General features: G+C 38.8%; 1 pseudogene; it reads left to right on the top strand.

The window, feature by feature from the left end:
- The first annotated feature begins 1,618 nt into the window (after positions 1 to 1,618).
- Positions 1,619 to 5,594, top strand: LOC112957918 (annotated as a pseudogene).
- Positions 5,595 to 23,866: the final 18,272 nt, after the last annotated feature.

The raw sequence follows: 23,866 nt of genomic DNA, 5'->3' as shown, positions 1-23,866 counted from the left end.
TATTTTTTTTAACGTAAAGAAAGGATATCCTAGATGCCCTGGAGGAATACAACTGCTATTCTCCTTCATTTATGACCAGCTTGGCTGCTCAAATGAGCCAATTGATCCTTACCTCCAGCAGCTGTCAGTCCCAGGAGGGAGAACCAGCTAGGCAAAGACGAAAAAGTAAGACTTGGGAAAGCACAAATCCATGGCACTTACTGATAGTTGTCCTGCTACATGGGATTTCCCTAGGGATCTGAATGGGGAGGGGTGCTGGGGGCTGGGTGTGCATACAGCTCAATAAGCAACTTCCACACTGATGAGTGAGCAAAGTAAAAGAGGTTAAAGCAGTGATACTGCAAGGAGAGGCATTTCAGCATGGTATAAGGGGCATATTTTTATGATAGAAAAGGTATTATGTGGGTAAAGGATGGGCAAGGCAATGACAGTATAGCTGTTTAACTAGCATATACGCATGCAAACACCACCTGAATGCCACCCTGTGCCACATGCTCCAGGTGTCCCTGTTGGAGCAGAGGGGTTGAACTAGATGATCCCTAGAGCTCCCTTCCAACCTCAACCATTCTGGGATTCTGTGAAAATCCATACGTACATACATATACACACACATATAGCACAGACATAGCAAACAATGTAAGCTTTCAGTAGCTTGATGCCTTACACTGTGACTAATGATTCTGCTCGTACTAGTGGCTATGGGCCTTGGCGTAAAGGCCACATTGTACAATGAAGTGCTATGAAAAACCATATGACCTGGTTTGTAAGGAGCTAGTTCAGTGTGATAACTCAGCTAGACTAATAAATAGTTCAGAACAGCCTTTCATGGATCTGGTTTATTGCTGTAAGGGGTCTGATCTTGTATCCCTTTATGGTGCTGAACAATGACAGTGAAATATGTGTGCTTGTTTAGAGCTATTTGGAGTATCTCTAGCTGACATAGTACTAGACAGGTCAGGGAGGTTCACAAAGCTATGAAGATGGCAATAAGATCTAAGGCTTGATTGGATTATTATCTTCCTTATTATTGAGAGATTTGGAGGAATAAGGTAACCATTTCTTCATCAACCTTTTCAGCTACAGTGGCCATGGCCACTAAGAATCCCTGGAGACCACAGAAGTGACAGTAACATCCTCAGTGATTTCAGAGGGATTTGGATTGGCAGAACCAGCAGTTGTTGCTAATCTCTGCAGCTACACACCACAGACCTACGCTGGTTTGCTTTAGCTGACAGTCTCCCTCCTTTGTTTGAATTAGGCTATGACCACTTTATTTTTCCAGTGCTACTATAATGCACCTTAGAAATGGCTGATACATGTTCATATAGCTGAATGTGGAATAAGAAGTGATACCTCTTCTCCTGTGCTCTACAGACAGCCTAAGAAGTCCATTTACTGCTGTCTCTTACATCACGAGAATTTGGCCTGAAAATGAGATGCTATTATGCATCATTTACATGTTTCAGTTCACAGCATGGCTATGCACAGCATTCATCTGGACTTCTGTTGTTCTGAGAACAACCCTGCTTTCCAGAGGAAACCTTTTAAAGCTGCCTGGAGAACACTAGCAGGCCTGTGCCCCCCAGATAGAACATAATATGGAACTTGAAAATGCTCCATGGAATTGGAAGCTCATTGTGATGTCATCTGTGACATCAACTATTGCACCCCAGCTAAGGACTTCAATGGATTAGTTGGGAGTACTGGAGGCCTCAGTGGGCTTGCAACTTGGACAGAAGAAATGCAGAAAACTAATTTCTTAACTGCAAGTGAATATTTCAGCAAATGATATTGAGCATTTAGTCAGACTTTCCTTTGAAGAAAGTGCAAAAGCTTTTATGAAGGAAACAATTGCATTAGGAATGAAAAACAGACCAAGAGGCCTGTAGGGATACTATTTATAACCTGTCACAATTACAATTTCCATGAACAGAACAACAGTGGTTCCTGCCCAAGGAGTGAAGTTTTGAGGAACAATGAACTTTCCTGGCTCTGGGGTGGCAGTGCAGCCCTCTCTCCTGCCGTTGACATAAGAACTCCCTTGGAAACAGTCATTTTGGGATTTTTTTGCAGTTAAGGGTGAGTGTATCCAAAAGAATTTTCTCCATGACATCTTTAGATTATGCTTTGCCTGTATTTGTGTAGACTCTGTGACATTGTAGAGAGGACCTATTATTATTTCTGTCTATGGTAAACTATTGCTGGAGCAATGGGGGCTGCATTAATGCTTTAACCTCTCTTGCAGATGATGCTTTGGAATGGAAAGACTCATAATTGGGCCAGCTCTGATGCTTCATGTTAATTGTCCACATGCTTTAAAAAACTCAATGTTCTGAAGAAAAAAATAGGTCTCGAATACATAGGTTTTTACTTCAGTTCATCACTGTGCTATACCCAAACATGAATTTGAAGGGATTAGAAGGATTTCAGCAGTCTGATGTAGTACACTGGAGATGGTTAATACATTAATCCTCCCTGATGTGCTTTCTTCTGCTCAGGTATGCAATTACCAACTAATCCTCTTTTATAGAAGAGAAATTGAGGCAAAGATGTTAGTAACTTGTTCGGTGTCACATCAGAATGAGAAATTGAGACCAGGAGTCTGCTTTTCAAAAAAAAGAAAAAAAAAAAAAAGATTTAATTTTTCTGTTACAGCCTCGACTTAGTTCTCCCCTGTAGAGTGACTCAGATTCTGTCTTTTATTAACCAGAGAAGTGAGCTGTATTCACTTTATAAAGGCTGTATTTGGGCTTGCAGCTGAGATACATAGTGCAGAGCTCATACCTTGTGTGGAAGGAGTTTTGCTTCACTCTGTTGGATTCCACTCCTCCCCAGGCCTTGCTATTACTTGCTACAGTTATGAGTAAGGGGCTATGCCTCTCTCCAGCTTGAAGGCACGTGCCTGTTCTTGGCTGAAAACCTGCCTTTGGGCCCTTTTGTGCCTTGTGAAGCAATGTGCAAGTTGTATGTTGTGGAGGAGGAGGAAGTGGGAGAGGATCCAAGGACAAGGAAACCTTTGCTTGATGTGAGTGGGGCTGAGGGAGTTGAATGTACTCAGTCATTTATTTCCATTCTGTCATCACCCAGACTCCAGATTATTAATTAATTTACCATGTGTGACAGGGGGCACACTCTGCAAGCAACGCAGTTCACCTCCTGACAAAACACAGCGATTCAGAAAACAGCCATCTGAATGCAATGGCCTCCTGGGAGTTCATGGGGTTTACTGCATCTATGACTATATGCATGACCTTTTTCAGGGAGATTTTGGTCTGTACTAGGGATTTTCCATTCCAAAACCTGGCAGCTTTCTTGACATAACTCTGAATGGTTTCACTCAGATTGAAAATAGCTCTGAAACATTGAGAGGGGTGGACATTGCAAAGCTAATAAGTAGCTTGTGGTAGATAGCTCCTGATCAACATTGAAGGAGGTGTTGACACCTGCTTTGGTAGTTTTATCCAGCTTGTCCTTTAGTTTTGCAGAAGAGTATAGATGGAAGATAGAGATTAAGAGCTGCTCCTGGCTGCTCTGTATCTTTGCTGTTTTATGCCCAGATCATTTCCAGTTCTTTCCCTTCTTAGATAACCAAATCTTTCACAATTTTTCCATCTGATTCTTTATGTGATTTGGCCTTATTTGATTTTGGCCTGCAGTCTCCCTTAAATCTATGATGACAGCCTCAGATACCCTTGCACACCAGTCATATTTCACCTTCAGTGTAAAACGTCAAGCTTTTGGCACAGTATTTGTTACTGATCCATAATCACTGATCAGATCAGGGGGAAACACCCAAGCACTTAATGACACAAACACAGAAAGAGCATGAAGATTCAAACTTAAATTCTTAGGATTCCTCAGGCATTGCCTTTCTCTTTCATTAAAGGTTGCACAATGCCATCAGTCTCCTTCCTATCATTTGTTCATGTTTACAATAAATTTTATGGGATTTGTATAAGAACTTAAGTGAGCTCCTACTGAAAACAGGAAGAACAAGGTGCACCATCAGAATCACAGCTTTTAGATCTGAGTGGGACTGGAAAATAATTGTTTGGCATGGGAAAGTAACTCTTTCCTTCCCATTATCTGCAAGATATGAATTCATGGAACGGGGATTATCATGTAAAAATCTCATTTTAATAGAAAGATTTTATTTGCTCCTACTAAGTACTGAGATACCAGGTAATTACAGTTATGTTTTGCATCAAAGCTAATTAAAATGCATTCTTTCCCCAAGTGTTTGTGACTTGTTTATTACCGGCATTTCAGGCAGTATACCTAAATTTGAAAAGATCAAGCTGTGTTTAATTATCAGAATGCAAACTTTGAGCTAAAATAGAAAAACAGTTTATAGGGACAGATAAGAAAAGAAAATGCACTCTGAAGGATTGTCACATAACAAGCTACTGGCTTGCTTTAGAAAGGCTGTGAAACACTGAAATATTATGACAGCCAAGTCTTTTTTTGCTTTTCACTGTAGCAAGATCTTATTAGCACTGTTGGAGAGAGTGCTGTGTTGGGAACTGCAGACATTGTTATTTGGGGTAGGTATGAATTTAACTTCTTTAGAGGTAACTTTATGCCTGATTTAAATTGAAGGCATAACATCCTTTTTTTTTTTCCTATTAATAAACAGGGTATAACTGAAACATTTTTTTTCTGAGTGCTTGGTATCAACAAAGCTAACTGCTTAATCAGCCTTTGTTGTTCCTAGTCATGATTACTGTGGAACTTGCAATTCCTCATGGCTTAACAAGGTGTTGTGAGGTGGTTTATAGACCACCAGTGGCAAGAAAGGAACCAATGATGAACAACATGCAAGACAGTTCCTCAATATCTATAATCCTGGGTAAATTCCTTTCCAACTGGATAAAATACCAGGAAATAAGCTAAAACTGATCAGCAGATCAGTTAGGCAGGACAATGGCACTGGTGCCCAGAAATTTTTCTGGTTATGGGAAATCCATTTGTTCTTGTGTGTGGGCATGTCAGATGAAGCAGTCTGTTGAGATCATATGGAAGGACTTTGGATTATATGATTACATGGATTACAGTGTTTTCCAGGGAGTACAAACTGCTAAAGACCTTTGAACTTCTATATTGGTGTTTATTTTCTGTATAAAGCACTCTAATAATCCTTTAAAGTAGTCAAAGTTTAGTTGTCCCAAATAAATTCAAACAGCTTTAGTGAGAGTTGCTTGCAAAGTGTACATTTTTCAAATTTCAAAAAGAAAAAAATGGAATGTCTAGTTTCACATGAGCTAAATTCTCTTCTCTACTATTTACAGAGCAACTGCACAAAAGTGCAAAAGTTCCTTGATTCTGAATGAGGGCTCTACATTGTCAGTGTCACAACTGCTGCTGATGTGCACAGTAGGCATCTTTACCAGGAAAATGGATGATGTGTATGAAGAACCTGGAAAGCCCAGGCAAACCTTCATTTGAATCCTAAAAACTTCAGGATAGAAGCCTCAGAAGACCAAGGACTTACTGTCAGAGGAGAAGCATCAGATGAAGAACTGGAAATAATGACAATTTTTTTTGCCATTGCTAGCAGGGTTATGAAGGAACTGACTGTACAGAATCTAAAGTAGCTGATGAAGATCCTGGGGGCTCTGCAGATTCTGTCTTATCCTGAAGGTCCTTAGTGATCTGTCTGCCTTCCCTCCCTTTGATTAGCATGATGTGGTGGCTGCTTAGTCAAAGGACTGATTAGTCAGTTGAGGGGGTGGTGGAGTGGATCTCACAACGACACATAATCTCCAGCTGGGGAATGCAGGTGTCTAACTAACACGACATGGGTGTGGACGCACAATTTTGTAATCCCAAATCTGCAACTAATAGCCTGAGGCTCTTTACATAATGAGAGGAATGGGATACCTTGATGGCTGAGTCAAAGACCCATATTCTACATAAGGACCCGCCTTATTCAGAGTTAGTCAACAGGAAACACAGGTCATAGGAATATGTCTGGACTTCTATCCCATCTTCTAATATTATATTGCTCAAAGGATCTGGAGGCCAGTTTTCTGTACACACGACAGCCACAACCATGACAGTGGATGGAAAAAAGCCATAGACTAAGGGTTCATTGTTTTCCTTTTCTAGAAAGAGAAAGACAGACTATCCATGTCCACCTCTTGTGGTATAGCTTTTTTTTTTTTTTTTTTTTTTTTTTCCTCCCTGTAAACAAAGTCAGGTTTGAGAGATCCAGCTGCTTTTCTATTTGGGTGGATTCAACCTGTCACCCTGGCAGAGGGCAGGTGTTTGAAGCTGGCACTTGGCTGCAGTCGTATTGTGAAGTGGCTGTAAAAATCATGCCCTTGTTCCTCGAACTAGATTCAGTCAGGCAAGCCCCATCTGCGTGTGTAGCCAGTTACTGGGAATAAATCCAGATAGCAGCAATGTTAAGTTAGCATTTCAAAACAAAAATTCTGATCTAGTGTAGGCAGTCCTGGTTTGAACTGTCCTAACATATTTACTACTGAGCTATTTTCCTCCTATTAGCTAGAAGGATGCTGATTGTTGCTGCTATACCTTATTGCCTATGTTTACTGTTTCATTTTACAGACCAGGATATTTGTTTATCATACAACCAGTTCCAGATGTTTGGGTGTTGATGTTAATCTCAGGTAACTGTCTTTTGAGTGGGACTTTGCTGCATATCAGTCTGACAGCCAAGTGCAAAATAAATTTGCCTCAGCCTAATTCAGGTGCAGAACTCCCTGAAATGAGGGTTAAACTCACAGCAATAACACTATTAAATGAAGTATTTTAAACACTGTGCAGATTGTGTTGCATATTCATTTTTAATTATATTCTGCATAGAAATGGATGGGAGTAGGTCTCCTAAGTATCCTTAATGAGTTAGATGTTTGTTTTTATTATTATTGTTCCCATGTAGAGGAGATTAAAGCATAACTATTTATCTAAGCCTTAGTACTCTCAATGATGACAGATTATTTTATGCTTACATTGAATAATTTAATCACAACTATATTGTAATGAGGATATTGGAGCAAATTACAGAGCTCTTGCATCTTTTTGCATATACTTCCACCTTGTGCTCCACTGGAGCACAAGTCTGAGGTAAGCCATTTCCAGCAAATTACAGAATTACATTTAAATCTTAATTTGCCTTGAAATCTAAATTGCTGTTTTATTAGTAGCTGAATTTCTACTGTGTTCCCCCTTTAGTACAGTATTTTCTGGCAAAAGGGCACAGTTAAAATCAGGGAAGAAAAGATTCAAAGCTTTAGCAGATTTAGAGAGCCTGTTGTTTTTCTCTACTATGTGGGCTTGGTTAATGAGGTTGTTTACAGTTTTCACAGCCTGATACACCACATAGAATCCCCCAAAACATTAAATCTTATTCATGTGTCTCTTCCTTAGTAGTTTAAGGTGAGATATTTACTGTTGCTACATATTTCTGTTCTTCTAATTCTCTGGATTTTTTTTTTGACATTTTTTTCCTTGCACTGTTTTGAAAGAGTGGGAAAGGATGAACAGAATATGAACAGAATAAGTTGATAATCAGTTAATAATGAATACAGCAGGAGATTCAGATTAAAGTTCTTTCTCTGTATAGTATCCAATAGGAGCATCACACCATCCTGTTGAAGCACCAGGTTTTAGATCTTTTTTCAATCAAGTTTTGTGATTCAGCCCTTCAGCCCATATCTCTTTATAAAATAAAGGTAAACTTTCTGAAGAGAAAGTCCAGGCCCTGCTCTTCCAAGGGTAGTAAAGCTGTATATCTTGATAGTAAACCTGTATGTCTTAATAGTCCATTGTATCTATATTCTGCCAGCATTTCAGGTAAACAGTAACTCTTGAAAATAGGAGGTTATTAGGAAATGTTTTTTTATTTTTTCCCCAAGTATTCTCTCTAAGCAGACAAGCAAAGCAATGCTGAAATCAGTTGGGACTGGGTGCAGCGACACCTTAAAAATGTTGCAGCAGAAAACAGGACTTCACTGGCTTGAGCACAGATTCTCTGAAAATTTAAGGCTGTTTTTCAGTTTGTTTAAGTAGTCTGAATTTTCCTATAGCAAGCAAAGTTTTGGATAAGCCTTATAGAGCCATTATGCAATTAATAGCCTCACCTTTTTCCAAATCTTCTAGCATAAATCATTGAAATGATCGCAACATTGAAGGTAAATACTTTCCTAGCCTAAGTGTTTGAGACTGGATTATTTCTTGGTGAGAGTGGGAGGAGGGATGGCAGCCTGGCATTTATGGTGAAGTCCTTATTTTAAAAGACTGGGTTTCTGAAATAAAGACTACACCTCTGCTGTGAATAAAATGAACTCCAGCTTAACTACCGTGCAGTTAAGGCAACATAAATACAAAAAATTTATTTGTAAGTTCTGGGAGAGAAGTGGGTGTTTCTATAGATGGTAAAATCCCTTTTTTCAACTTGTTGAGCATCCTGCTGTTATGTTAATAATACACGTTTTCTTACCCTTTTCACATTCTTTATTGGGATTTATTATATTCTAAATGTACCAAGGATCTAATTCCATTAAAATCAGAAAAGACTTTGGTTATGTTTTAAAAGAGCACAAGGTAAAATAAAAAGGTGTAATTTACAGCCTGTTCATGCTTTTATTTAAATAATTATAAGAGTTTCTGTCCAGGCAAAAGAAATATCACTGCTCTATATCAAATATATCAAATATATCATGTTCTTATCATGATACAATAAAGACTTTGCTAGTACTTACTTGCTTGCACAATACTGCTGAGAAGACGCATAAGAAAAAAATGTGGTCATAACAACTAGTCTGACAAAAGTTTCCTTAAACAGATGAATGTTAGAAGCAAACCTGACATTAGATTTCTCAGAAGTTATGAAACGAGTCCAGGCATTGTTTGCCTCCCAAGACTATTTCCTCATCTGTTACCAGGGAAAAGGCTGGTTCTGGAGCTTCTCTTACTTCCCTTTAGCTCCCTAATTCCCCCAAGGCCATTCAGCTACTGAGTCTTCAGTTTTCATTAGAGTGCTTGTCAGGTATGGCAAAAGGTTGAATATTTTGAAGAGCAAAACCGAAAAACTGAATGGAATAAAAATGTAATAATTGCTAAGGAATCTTCACATAGATGATATCCACAGCTGCTGGGGAACTGGACTTCACAAGGGGTGCAGTCAACTCCCACTGAAAATCGGAAAAATCTTTCCAATAACTTTGATAGGACTGTCAAATTTGCATGCAAAAAAGTGCAGGACTCTGAATTTTTATTGTTTATGATAAACACACACATCTGCCAAGGATAACGATAGCTCAAAATGTAAAACTTTCTTCCACATTTTGCCTATTATGCCTAAACCTTGCATTGATCATACTTTTTTTGTTGTTGTTGAAAAATTTCAGGATATCCTTCCTGGCATTTGAATTTATTGTATCTAATCCATAAGAAATACCTAATGTCAAGTAGTATTATGGAAAATGTGCAATATCTCTGAGCCTTAGACAGCTCTTTGATGTATAACATTGGCACTTTAAGGCTTGTGCTGAATTTTCAAGCCATTTGGAAAATAAATCAGAGCCTTCAGTGAGACTTCTCTGATTTACACCATTTGTGAATTTGATTCTGACTCTGTTTTAGAACAGGCTAATTGTCAACCAATAGGAAAAATTTCAAGATGGTGTTGCTGTCTTTTTTGGTGGATTTTTTTTTTCAAAACAAATGGTAACAACAGTTTTAGTGACTCTCCAGGTAATGGTTAAGAGCTCTGCTGCTATAGCACCTGCTATAGCCTCGCATGGCTGTTGGGACAACAGGGTGAAGGAGCCAGGAAGCCAAGAGGGAACAATGGGAAGACAGCTCTATGGGACTTCTGTGCTGGGCTCATTTCCCTCAGTAGAGGCAGCACTATGAAAGAGAAGGAGCACTCTGGACTCTCAACACAAGGATATGAAAGGCAAAGGAGTGACTTTCAACCTGTAGCCAAAGGAAGGAGTTTGGGTGACCATGTCAAATTGCTGCCCATGCCATCATGGGAACCACTCTGAGTCAAGGCAGGATAACCTGACAACTACTTTCTGAACAACGTTATCTCAGTTACAGCATTTGCTTACGGATTGAAGCCAGCTGGAGAATTTGCTTAGGGACTGAAGCCAGACTTTGGCAGGAAGCTGTGGAGTTTGTCTGACTTCTTACATATGCCCTCTGTGGTCCCAAAGATTTATCTTAGCAGAGTCTATAGCAGCAGGTGCAGAGAAGCCCCAGGTGGAATTATCTCTTTTTAAGATGAGTTCTGCAGCAGAAGAAATTTGAAACGGGTATACAACTTCAAAAAAACATCAAATCTCTCCCTAGAGCTCATATCCCTCTTCTCTGAAGTTAAAGGTCTACTTAGAGAAATCATCTCCAGTGAATGAATTTCCTAGAATGTGCATTCGTCATTCGTTACTGCAGGAGCAGTGCAATGAAGGTGGAGAATGTTATACAAGCGAGTAATAATGCTAAAAATATGCACTATTATTAAGCCTATTAAAAAGCTAATTGGCATTCCAGAAAATTTGGTGTCATTGAATACATATTAGGCTCTTATTTAGGGTGGACCATCAGTGCGGCCAATCCTTCCAGACACAGGAGCATTGGAGGAACGTATTCATGGTGCAGCCTTGCAGTGCTGGAATGGTCCTGCCTGGTGGGATTTGAAGCAGGGCAGTAAGGGCAGAAGTGAGTGGTGATGGGGGCCAGGCCTCAACTGCAGCAGGGTACAAGCAGGAGCTCCCTGGGATTGCCCCTGGGATTGCCCCTACCTTGGTCTGTCCACACCAGGCCTCCCACGCTGCCACCTCCACTCACTGGTGGCAGGGAAGGAGGTGTCTGTGACATGTACCCACGTTGCATCCAGAGGGAGTTTCTGAAAAGGGGAAAGAATTTGCCTGAAATTTCTATTTATGCTTACAGCTATAGATCAGATTGGTGGCATACGAGCATTGAGTGTGATCCTTCTGTGGAATTTCACATTTATGTCCTGCATACTGCAGAGTCAGTTATTTTCTGTAGATTAGTTATAAAACACATGCCCCAGAAGACTCATATTTCCCAGAGATACAGGACCCACTGCTCAAGCCACATTAAGTTTAGCATGTATGGATCCTAATGCATACTCTTTTTAATACTCAGTAGCTTCTAAGCCAGTTGCGTAAGTTGCTTCTTATAAATACCTGTTTTTTTTTTTTTTTTTTTTTTTTTTTTTTTTTTTAAGAGTATGTCCAGGCTGTGAATGCCTGGAATGCTTTGGAATCCAAAACATCACAGATAGTCTAACTGTAGCCCAGAGAGACAAATTACCCTTGCTTGTCTTACAGCTGACCCACTGCTGAGCCAGGAACAGGCCTGGAGCTCCTGTACTGGGGTAAATGAGTGTGCTGCTCCAGAGGGCAAGGCGTGGAAAGGATCCTTCATTTCCACAAACTGTTGCAATTGTATTTTCTGCAAAAGAAGACATCCCAGAGGGCTAGCACAGGCAGAGTTCCATAGCTCTTTCTTCAGAAGTCTGTAATAACTCCCTTGGATTTTCTTCTTTCTTTTTTTTTTTTTTTTTTTTTTTTTCTGAATGTTTGAGGTTAAAAATACTAGCGTTGCTTTTGTCAAGCCAGGACTGTTATGACATTTACATCTGTTGAACTCCTGATTCTGTCTATTAAAAAAAAATAGCTAAACACAAGGAATGCTTAAAGTAATATTTGTACTGGTAATATATGTACAGACATATTTGTACTAGGCACTTTCATTCAAAAAAGTCACATGCAGACCTCTATAAAATTAAGCAAAACCCTAAATGCAATCTCTCAGGGCTTTCAGAGTTTGTGCACTGAAGCTCAGAATAGCTCTACCACCTCTCTTAAATGGTTTAGCTAAACTACATCATACTCTTTTACTGGTGCATGTAGCTTTAATTCATCTTTTTTTTTTTTTTTTTTTTTTAAATTTCTACAATGACTTAAAAAAACTTGAGCTAAGGCTCTTTAATTTTGAATAAACAGGAGTTTAATGGATTCGGTCCCAAGCGTCTTAAAAATGTGCCTTTAGTTAGCTTACAGTAGTATTCTTTTTTCTATCCTTAGCTATCTCTCTGTTTCAGCTGCCAAAGAGACAAGTCCTAAAGTACTTCCACGGGCTTGAGCCTGTGGAAGCAAGAATCAAAATATAGTCCTCGAGATCAAGATCTAGAAAACAAATAGAAGCCCACCTAAAAGTGTCTGTAAATTCTTTGGAAAATGACCGACTTTGGTGTCAGAAAACACTATTGGAATGCATTCACCATTACTAGCAGTATTTCTCTATGGCTGTCTGTAGAGGTGGGATCAAAGATTCCTTCGTGTATATTCCACCAGTGGAAGGTGAACTCTCTCTCTTATGTGGTGCCTGCTTACTATTTATTTAGTATATGGTACTAAAACCTGCGGTATGGAAAAGCACAGTGAGAAATGCATCTCATCTACTTGCAGAAAATATTACTGCATGTATGAAACCTACATAAAGGAACCACAGTCTCCATCAATTCTGTGGAATAGAAATTTGCCTTGTCTGCAGCAGAAGATTAGCTTTGTCTATGTGGTTTTTCTGCATCTTGAATATACTGCTGCATCTGAATTTTGCTGTGAAGTCTTTTTTATTTTTATGTTTGTCCTGTTTCAGGATGGGTTAATCAAAAATTATCACAACCTTGTCCTGGTTTCTGACTCATTTGATCTCTCTGACCAAATCATTCTTAGAATCAAGCTCCAAGGCAAATGGTAATGAGAAAAAGATATAAAAATTACTTTTTTTTTTTAAAAAAAGAAATATTTTACGCTTTCAAATGAAATTCTCTTTCTTTCTCAAGAGGTTCTTCAAAGAAAATTTGCTCATTATAAGTTTAATTGGACACAGACAGAAAAGGGTTGTGAACAGTCACATATTTATTGAAACCTGCCTAGAGGAATTCAATAACCTAGTCTCTCTAAATAGACTTTGTAGGAGTGATAATTTACTATATTTAAAAATGTGGCAAGATAACATTATGGGTTTTTTTTTGTTGTTTTTGGTTCAGCAGAGGCTTTGATGATGTAGAAATGATCAGATATAGGCAGAGTCACAACTTTTTCATGGTATCTTTTGGGAAAGGAAGTACTTTCTACTTTCCTGAATGGGATTTTGGAGTAATGAAATAGAGAGAAATGCCAAGAACGTTTTTGGTTCTTTAACAGCATGGGTCAGGAAAGGATTTTTCACAAACTTGTGAAAAGATTTTTCACAAACAAAATGCAGTGCTGCTTTTCAGTGGTTAGCTTGAATATAGAGGCATAGTGCATTAGTTCAGGAGGAGTCAACTAAAACATACAGAAAACTAACTTCGTGTCTTGGTCTGTCCTTGAGATTTCTGATTCCTGCCTACATTTCAGAAGCCTGCACCAGTTTCCAATAGACAGTTTGCATTCTCTTTATATTCCTGATTAGGTACATGTGTTTCTACAAGGCACTGAATGTTTCTGACTCTGGGTCAAGAGTCCTCACATCTTCCTGACTACAAACACTCAAAAAAGGTTGGAAATGATTTCTTAGCTGTGTCAAAGAGTACATGCTGTAACAAGTGAGAATGGACATAAGCAGTGTGTGGCAGACTGCACTGTTTGCCACCTTCTGAGGGATTGGAAGAACTGGATTCTTGCCGGATGGTAGAGAGGTAATGTACCTTTGAGAACAGGTAGTTCTGATAGTTCTCTCCTCCAGAGCCTTGCAAGCAGCAGATCTCATCTGAACCAAGTAAAATCTCTGCACGGAATTGCTTGTTTTTGTTTAAGCCTGCTGTTTGAGCTGTGTCCTTCATAAGCTAAGGCTGGGGGTCAGGTGTATCTCATCTGGCCTCCAGCCAGTCCCAGAGGGACATAGGACACCTTTATAACCTGTGTCATAGCTGCCAACACTCTGAAGGTACTGGGATAGAGCAGGATGGTTATAATGTCACTAGACACCTGCACTTAGTCAATTGAATCATCACCAAGAGTTTTCACAATTATTTGCCCTTGTTTTATAGGGCTTAAATCTGCATAAATTTGTGTTTAGGCCACAAATAGCTGAGTCCTAATGCATGAGGACACTGACAAAGACAGTTTGCTTTGATGAGCTTGTTAAGAGATGTTAATAGATGTGCACTGGTCGCAATCTTAATAAGCTAAGATGCTTAAGTCTACCATGCAGATGTTACTAAACTCCTAAAAGCCTTTGCTCATTTCCTAGTTCTAGACCCTGGGTTCCTTCTGCACATCAGGATTTCCTAGTAATATCACCACCTGACTCATTCTGCTACCTGGAAAATGGTGTACCTATGATTTGGTGGAATTCTCTAGAGGTCTCATCTATCTGACCTGTAGAGGGTGTTTTGATGAATGTCCTTAGAGAATGTCTCTTGAGCATCTGAGGAAGAGTCAGCTAATACTGATGAACTCCAATCGTGTCTCATTTTGTTCAACAGCCTAGCATTTTGGTGAATTATTTTGAAAGACCTGCTTTCTGATCTTCTTTGGAATCAGAAGCTTAAGCCCAAGGGTCCTGTATATTTTTGAGGGCATTTTGAAGCAAATTTTTCATGCTTTCTGCTAAAGCACTTTAAGTAAATCAATAGATGCTATTGGGCAAGAGAATCAAGCTGCAAATAAAAAATTGATCCAATAGCCCAGAGGTTAGGACATTCTTGTATGCTAGGATCACAGCTTTAGGCTTTCTGCAAACAATATTTAGTGTTTAACTAAATTGTCCTCACTTCAGAATGAGTGGGACCCTTGCCTAAGAAGAAATAAAGATTGGAAATAAGAACACTCTCCTTGGACAGAGTAGGTCTGAATTTCATTTCCTGCTCTGAGTCAGGAAGTGTACAGAGCTGAAATTATCTTGGCCAACTTCTAGTGCAACACAGGTCAGAACTTCTTGCTTCTTCCCTCCACCAACCCCAGCATCTGCCCATGAAGAGAAGAGACAGTCCCTGCATCCTGTGACTGAAGGATCCACTACGTAGCAAGACTCCAAAAAGACTGTAAGTTACACTATCCAGTTAATGCCCTAAACTGGTTCCACTGTCTACTGTTGTCAAGGCCAAAATCTTGGTTCAAAAGTTCATTGATTTCAATATTGTTCTTCTACAATTCCTATCTGATCTTTACACTATCTGCAAGAAGTATGGTGAGGCTTTAGATAATAATGCAACAGATACAAAGCGGTCTTGTTTAAACAGTATGGTGATAGGCAAATTAGATAGATTTTCTTCTTTGTATCTGTAATACGATGTTGATCTTAGTTGCTTGGAATAGAAATCCAAAGATGAGCTTGTCAGCAAGCTGCTCCATGAGGAATGGGGAGCCATGAACCAAAGGTGAGCCCATTGCAGGCCATTGCCTCATTGATGGGAGCAATCCCAGAGACACAATGAGGAGAGCTGGGAGCTGCTAATGGAATCCATCAACAGCCCCAGGGGACACAAGTGACAAATAAGGTCCAACCAGCAGCAGCAGAAGACAGGGCTGGAAATAAGGCTACAATATGGTCCAAATGTTCCCTCAAACTGACATGGAGACAGGTTCACCTAGAGCATAGCTGAAGAGGGAGTGATGACCCTGGTCTGAGATGAAATGGGATTATTTTGTGTAGTTGAGCAGTATACAAAACAATGAATTTTTTTTCTGCTATTATAACACCTATTTTTGACATAAAGCCTAAGTAAATTGGAGCAGGGCAAGTTGTATCCCTATTTATGGGGTACATTTGAGGTGTAATAGGTTCAGGTAAGTCTGTTTAGTCCTACTTTTCTGTAGAATAAAAAAAAAAGCAAGATTTTAAAAGTAAGAATGCAACTTTTTTCTTTTTATTAGATCATAAATGAAATCATACCTGTCAAAAACTTCTTTTCTTTTTTACAATGAGAAGAGTAATTATCTTTAGAAAAGTGTGTTGGGTAGGGCTGAAAAGTAGACAGCCTGTTGGGAATTCCATCACTTTGCCCCCTAGCTTAAGACCCTGAGGGAAAAGGCAAGTGAGGTTCGGGACTCACAGTGCTCACTACCTGGTCGAGTAGCAACCAAGAGGAGGATCTAAACCTATCTCCTGCTAAAAGTGAGATGTCAGTGCCATGAGCTTGGTTTGACTCCCAGAGCCAAGGCAATACCAGCACTGCTGAAGGAAACCTGCAGGCCAGTGACAACTCTTTGAAGAGAGCAAAAAAGGGAAACAAACAGAAAACCCTGAAACAACAACAAAAAACCCACCTTCAACATAAAAACGTGGAACAAGGGTGATATATCTTCATTATATCTTCATTTTTAATTGCATTTTCAAGCAGTTATATCCTATAATTTCCTAGGGACTCAGATAATGTGACTTCTAACCAGGTGTTTCTCTGACCATCAGTTTAAAGTCTCCAAAGGTTTTGGGGCAGGAAATGAAAAAAATAATATTTTCGTAGCTCTTCCATTTCAATAAATGATTTTATCTTCATTTTTTTTTAACTAACTTCTAACTAAACACAAAATAGAATGAAAAGTAATTTCAAATGACAAACTTATATATTTTTTTCTAGAGTGTTTTGACATTGTTGGAACTTTCTCCCTGTTTACTTAAATTTCATTTAGGAGAAAAAATGAACCATTTTGTGGAGCTTAAAAATACACTTAATCAACAGTAATGCACTTTTACTGTAAAATTGTTTTTCTAGCAGCTCCGCTTACTGAAGTGGAAATGCACATTAGAGTCAGACTATGCTTTGTAATATTTGCTAGACACGTTCTGCAGATTGCTACATACCATTTATTCATTTCCACATATGAAGAAGGTGTTTAACATCTCAAAGAGAGATTCCATGATCCATGTTGAAGAAGGTATATCACCATCCATCTCTCACCCATTTAAATGGAATTCAGGCTTTGAAATGCTTTTCAGCCTAAATGCTTAAGTAGATCCCTACAGGGTTGTTTAGATTGATAGCAGTAACTCAGGGATTACAGCACTGAAAATAGGAGTGGGGGATACCACCTAAGTTATAGTAAGAACTAGGGCAAGTTCAATAAGTGAGCTGCATCCTTCAGTGATTCTTGCCCAAAGTTTAAGGAACACTAAATCTGAACTCTTAGAAAACAAGTAAAGAGTTTTCTTTCAGCTTCTCACAGTGAATGCACCTTGCAATATTTTTTTTTTGATTGGAAGTAGGAATAAAAAACACCACAAGCTATGATGTTGTGATGATCCCACCAAACTCAAGAACAGAGAAATTACTGGAAATTGCATTAGAAAACTTGACAGAGGGAAGTTTCCTGGTTCAAGAAATTTAGGTGAGTTTCAGTTATTGTTGGATATTTTTCTGCAAGCTGAATGCTTCTGAATATTTAGGTCTCTGAATTTCCTCTTATTTTTGAATACATGTTTTTCTATGTGTTAATATCTGTAAGCTTTATACTTTAACTAACATATTAGACAACATAGAAGTCTATCATGTGAAAAGGTCACAAAAGCAGATATTGCTTTTACCAGCTTTGGGCACAATTTAATCTTCAATTCTTCCTTTCGGAGATTAAATGCCCTTAGTTTTCCACACTGCAAAAAGGAAAATATTTCTGAGAACTTCTCCTCTAAGGGACACAAGCCAGCTGTTCCTTTCTTTCACATATAAGCTGCAAAACTCAACAAAACACTGCCATCTCCTACTGCTTCAGTAAAACTCTCCCCCCCCAGGCTCCCCCATTATTCTGCTTTACTTCTGCAAGAATTGGCTATATCACCCGTGGAGATGCTTTATGCAGCTGAGTTCAGTGATAGATATTCACCCATTGGCAAACACAGCTGCTTTTTAAATTCCGCTTGGCTGAAATAAAGGCACGTGAGGTGAGCAGAGTAATAAGGTTTTTTTTCTTTTAGTGAAACTTTGCACAAGTCTGTTCCATGTTGTCCTGAAGGACTAAGCTAGTTAAGAATATGGACAATAGTTGATAGATTTTGAAGCAGATTTGCATAATGAAAAATCACTATTAATATTAACTAACTTGGAAAAATCATGTTTGAAGGGAAGTATTTTTTTCCATTTGGAAAAATAATAAAACATGTGGAAAGTTCATATGATTGTAAGAAAAGCTGAGTACCAGGCTGCGGGAAAAGCTTGTATTGTGAAAGGTGTTGATCCCAAAGAAAAAATGTCAAGCAAACATTAGGAAGATTTTGATCCAGTAGTATAGAAAATTATTTTCTGAAGAAATCTTGCTAATAATCATTTACCTTATCAGAGACATTGATAAAGTGTGCAGAGAATCCAGTTCATGTATGACTCCCGTCTGGAGGGGCCTGATTTCTAACACATGGGAAAGCACAGAGTGAGCTCTGGTGATTGCCACTGCAGGCCAGTGATCGCAATCATCCCTTGCCACAGGATACACGCTGGTTGCTCAGGACCAACGTGGGGAAGATTTTCCACACCAGTACTCCCCACCATTTCTCTTCATTAGTGTAAGTCACACTGTGTTCATCAGTGGAGTAATAACTCTTATTATTCTTGTCCAAAAGGACAAACATGAGACAAAGGCAAAATTGGAGGCAGAGGAGAACTGGAAAGAAGTAGTTCAGGCAGTTTTGCTAGCAGTTCCCTTCAAAATATGTTACTCTGTGGAGGAAGTTCCTGGAAAGATAGGTCTGCAGGCAGGAAAGAAGGGGAACTTTTGTCAGCAGCCCTTCACCATGGAAAGATGGGGGGATATGAACCTTTCCTGACAGGTTCCTCTGGAGGAGCACCACAGGGGGCAATTAAAGGGGCTTGAAGGGCCAAAGAGGCTTGCATTGCACTGCATATATCAGGTGTGTTATCTGAGGATCAGAGCTGCTAAAGAATCAAGTGACCAAAGGGAGAGTGAGAGAGTGAGCTGGTCCCTGTTTACTGCCTCAGAAACTGCAGTAGCTGTTTCTGAAATTGGTGTGGATGGGTCCTGCTTAGCCTCATCATTATGGCAGAGAAACTTCAAAGAGTGTCTTGTCTTCCTGGAGGGGCCACTGGTGAAGGTGGGTTGTGAAAAAGGCTTGCATAGTTGTGGCTTTAGGCATTTTGCTTCCTGACACATCTCATGTTTTGCCGAACCAAACTCCAGCTGCTGCTGTTGCTTGAGGGCATTCACAGAAGGCTGACTCCCCTTTGAAGATGGAAATGCTCTAAATGTCAAACACCTCTGATTATTTACATGCAAATTTACATTGTATCAGTCATTTACAGCATAGCAATCAAAATAAGGTCAGAATTCAGAGAAAGGTCAAATGTCAGCATTTTGTACCTGAAAATAATGTGCCTCTGAAAACTGCCTGACCAGTTCCGTTTGAAAGTTGAGCTTGAGTGGGACAGTTGATAAATCCTTTCCCTAGATATTGGACATTAAGCTCCTCAAACGACAATGAACTTGCTACACACTGCCTTCATGTGGTTCCTCAGAATATTTTCACTTCTGTTTTCAGCATAGAAATGCTGCATTGTAGACTAATTGCTCCTGTGAGAAATCTATGAAGTATTCTCTTCCTCAGCCCATGACAATTTGAACAATCTTTCTTCACTAAATTCTTTAGATTCCAAATTCTTTCATAGAACTAGAGCCTGGTCATACTCACATTAATAGCAATTTTAAGAAAGTACGTTTATTTTGGTGGCACGTGGTCAGACTTGTAGGCAAGACCTTATACCAGCTCTTTTTAGAAGTGATCATAAGTGGATTAAATGTTTGTTTGATGATCTCAGTCAAAATAATGCATTATCTTTGCTACTTTCTATCAGCAATATGAATTTTTTACCATCTGGTTGTCTGTTTTTACCCTCTCACTGCATTTCTCAATGTTTGATGTCGTTCATGTAAAGCCACACTCTCTTCCTTCTTCCTTCTTATTAGGAAAATTTGTGGTATAGTATGGAGATGATTTTTTTCTACCCATACATCTTCTGTTCTTCAGTATTTTAATTTTCTATTTCATGAACCACCTGAGAATTACTCACAAATAAAAACAAGAAAAGACCTATTTCTGGTTTTCCCTCAGAGAAAAGAAGAGCAATTGAATAAGCAAATTGCATTGGTTGAGCACCAGAGTACTTTTTCTGAACTAGCAGTGATTCTCAAGGGTTTAGGTGTAGAAAATTGCTAAAGTTTCATAGACCAAGGGGCATAAGGTAAACTCAGTAGTAAAAATTCTTCTCCCTCAAGAAAAGAGAGATAGTTAGAGAAAAATAATCTGAAACAGTTACTTGGTAGAAAGAAAGTATCTAGGAAAAGAAATGCTGGAAGAGAGTAGCTAATATCAGTGCCTGGCAAAATAGTGGCTTCCTATATGATTCAGCTGAAAAAATATACCGGTGAAATTTAGTGGCAGAGTTGCATCATGGAGCAGTAACCTTTTGGCAGTACATACTCCCGTATTTGTACGATAACATACAGATCTCACCATGACCTCACATTAAAAATATTTTAAATATTATAGGCAACTTAGGGGAAAAAATGAACATGAACAAGAATTGAACAGACCACCACCATTTGTTAAAAAAAAAAAAATGGTTGATTATACATGATAAAAAAAAAAAAAAAAAAAAGAAAATATGACTCTAAATACCAGTAAAAAGAGGATCTATCTTGTTTGGTGTCAAAAGGTAAAAACTGAAACAATAAATTACACATAAGAAAGAAAGCCTGGTAAATACTTTGGCAAAAATGAGAGTTGTAAGCTGCCTAACCTGTACTGCTCTATGAATAGTATTTGAAGAGAATGTATAAACTAGAGGATATATGCACATGGTGAGAGTGCATATGGGTTCAAGTGACCTATTAAGCTCCCTTCTTTGTGAGGTTCTGATAGCTATACCCTGAGAACAAAATTCTATTAACCTCAGTATCACTCACACTCTCAGTAAAAGAGGTTAAGCCAGAACATTGCTTCTATGCAAGAGAAATAAAATTATTTTATTTAATACATAAACTACCTTTGCCTGAACTGGTAAAGACTATAAGAACTGATTCATAATAGGCCTTCACACCTTCACCCTGCACTTTTCTAATCCCTGCAATGGGATGCATACAAGGACACTTGCAGCTGTAGTGCTATTGTTTGCAAAGCCAGATTGCTTCATTTCATCCACTCAAATCCCCCCATCCTCCCTTTATAGAAATGAAGGGAAGAATGAAGCACATTATTAGCCACATTTCCCTGTGTCAGGCCAATGTCAATTACACAGGACTTACACTGCCTTGGACCTGCTTAGGTTCCAGCATGTGACAATGTTCACTATGTTGGGAAATAAATGACTAACACTACCCTACTAATTCATGATGTGACCATTAACTCAAGGGTAGTCATAGGGAAAGCTATAAAGGAGGCAAAATCAGCAGAGCGTTGACACTACTTGCTAAGTGCCAGCTGTTGATCCAGGGGAGTGAGTTAATTTTTAAAGGAAGAGTTTAGTATAAGAGCTGTTTCAGAGTCACGTATGCTCCCACACTTCCCAGATGGATGTACTGTTCTGGAATATGGATCCCAATCCGGGAGGAATTGCGAGGATGGTATAATTGATTTTTCTTCCTGAGTTTGTCTGTTCTCATTACCTCTTTTGCTACATTTTATGACTTTTGATTCCAGATGGCAATTTATAACTTAGCTGAATAAAAAGGGGGGGTGTTTTTTCTCCTTATTTTGTGGATATAATCTTTTATTGTGAAAAAGCAGCAAGTCTGTATTGTGTTTCCAAACACTGCTGGGAGAGACAATACGCTAGGACAATTTTTCCTGGGCACACTGTTATTTAAGGCAGAGCAAAGAAGAGACTGAAAAAATACTCCCCTTTTCCACTTCCTCTGTTATGATTGACTAATATCACCTGCATTCACATGCTGCAATGCTGTCTAGCGGAAGGGCAGCCCCACTGTACAAGTCAGGACAATATCTGTTGTTAGGTTTCCCTTAGTTCCTGTAATTTGGTTTGCTTTAGCATATTTTTTTTGAAAGTAAATTAAAGAGGGCAATTTCTTTACTTACAAAGTAATTTTAGGCCTCTCTGGGCAATCAGTCTGGAACGCAACCTAATTTTGAGCTGTTTCTTTTAGTCTGTGTCATGGCAAGATGAACAAGCAAATGGCTAGTGTTCCTGTGAGTGCTTAAGATCTGTCAGCATTCCTGATTTTATGAAACTGGATCTCTAGCCCTATAACTATAACTAATAAAACCGAGGGAGTTGTAGGTATGTGTGTATGATGCACTTAATGCCAGTGCTGTCCATGTTCATTTATCTCTGAGTCACCCATTAATGAATCTGCTCTTGTGGCTGCTAAAACCCTACTCATGGCCATGATGACACCCTCTATTTGTGCCTTATATATATAACTTGTACAGTTTATTAATGCAGCAATTTGCTAATAACTGCTAATAACAATTCCTGCCTCGTGGGGACTCCAGCACCTTCAGACTATGTACCACTCATCAATATGAGAATTTTTTTATTATCATGTTCACATTGTCCTTTGTCACGTCCTGAGCAGTTCCGTATGTCATAGAAAATGCTTTCATCTCCTATGGAGATAAATCATTTTTGATTTTGTGTGCCGATAGCTATTTAGGGTGGAATTCATCTACACACCTTATCTTTCATGTACAAACTAGAGGTCTATCTTTAGGCACCATCTGCAGTCAACACAGAGAGAGTCTAGGGTTGATTCTTTCCTCTTTACTCACCCTTCAGTATTTAAAATGAATTCCAGAAGTTCCTGCAGAGAGTCTAGGCCATCCATGAGGTAGGTACCTCAGTAAGATGCCCAAAGGAGCCTGAGAGAACTGCACAGTAACATTCAACTCAGCATTTTAGCCACCTTCATATTTGGCTTCTGGATACAGCTGTTTACTCAGTCACTACAAGGACCTCCTGGCAAGGACAAATGCAGGTAACTTATAGATATATGCCTTAGCTAGACAGGATGAATTATGTTCTAGAGGTTTCTGTCTCTTTTTATTCATGAGAAAAAGAGTGGGGCCACTACTTTGGAGTAAACACCTACCTATTAGATTGCAGAGAGAAGTCCCGTCCTAAGTGATAAAGTATCAGTTTGTCAGCTCAGTCTTTTAGCTTATGCAGTAGGACAAAACAGACAGCAGAATGTAAACTGTCTAACTTAATATTAAGCAAAATTTTTAACCTGTGACCTGCCTGAATGGTCGGAAAATAGCTCAGTTTTCATCCCTGTTAACTCAATTCTTTTCAGCTGAACAGAGCTGAACAGTCACAGCAGGCAGCTACAATATTAACTGGGTACTTAGAGTGCAACAAGGCTTTCAACCTAGTTGTGATTCCTCCGTACAGGAAAAATACATTTCACTCTAGATATTTTGAATTAATAATGGCAAAGGGTGATTGTTTAAGTATGGGATAAAGGCTACATGTTTCAGGAAGATTCTACTTTTTTCACATCTTAATACCTACAATGCCTGCAATGAATATCAAAATTGTGCGTATGTGTGTATATATATATATATGTGTATATTGTGTGTATATATATAATGTGTGTGTGTGTATATATATACACACACATTGCTATATATCTATAGTGTTTATACACATGTATATATATAGTATTATACACATTATATATATATAATGTTTACAATGTTTAAAATCCTCTAAAAATTCTCCTAATAATTCCATAACCATATTGTATATGTGTGAAAAATTGGCTACTATACTGAAAAATTCCACACAAGTTTATACAAGCTGTCCTTGAACAAATTGCATGGTACTGGCTTGTGCAATCTTGGATGAGTTTTGCAGAAGCAAGACAAAACGTGAGTTTTTAGGTTAGCTTATTCCAGTGTTACTTGCTGCAGTGTG

The sequence above is a fragment of the Nothoprocta perdicaria genome, unplaced genomic scaffold, assembly GCF_003342845.1.
Source record: "Nothoprocta perdicaria isolate Ctin4 unplaced genomic scaffold, notPer1 scaffold_79, whole genome shotgun sequence".
Taxonomy (NCBI): domain Eukaryota; kingdom Metazoa; phylum Chordata; class Aves; order Tinamiformes; family Tinamidae; genus Nothoprocta; species Nothoprocta perdicaria.
The sequence above is the reverse complement of the archived record's forward strand: the minus strand, read 5'-3'. Positions and strand labels throughout refer to the sequence as shown.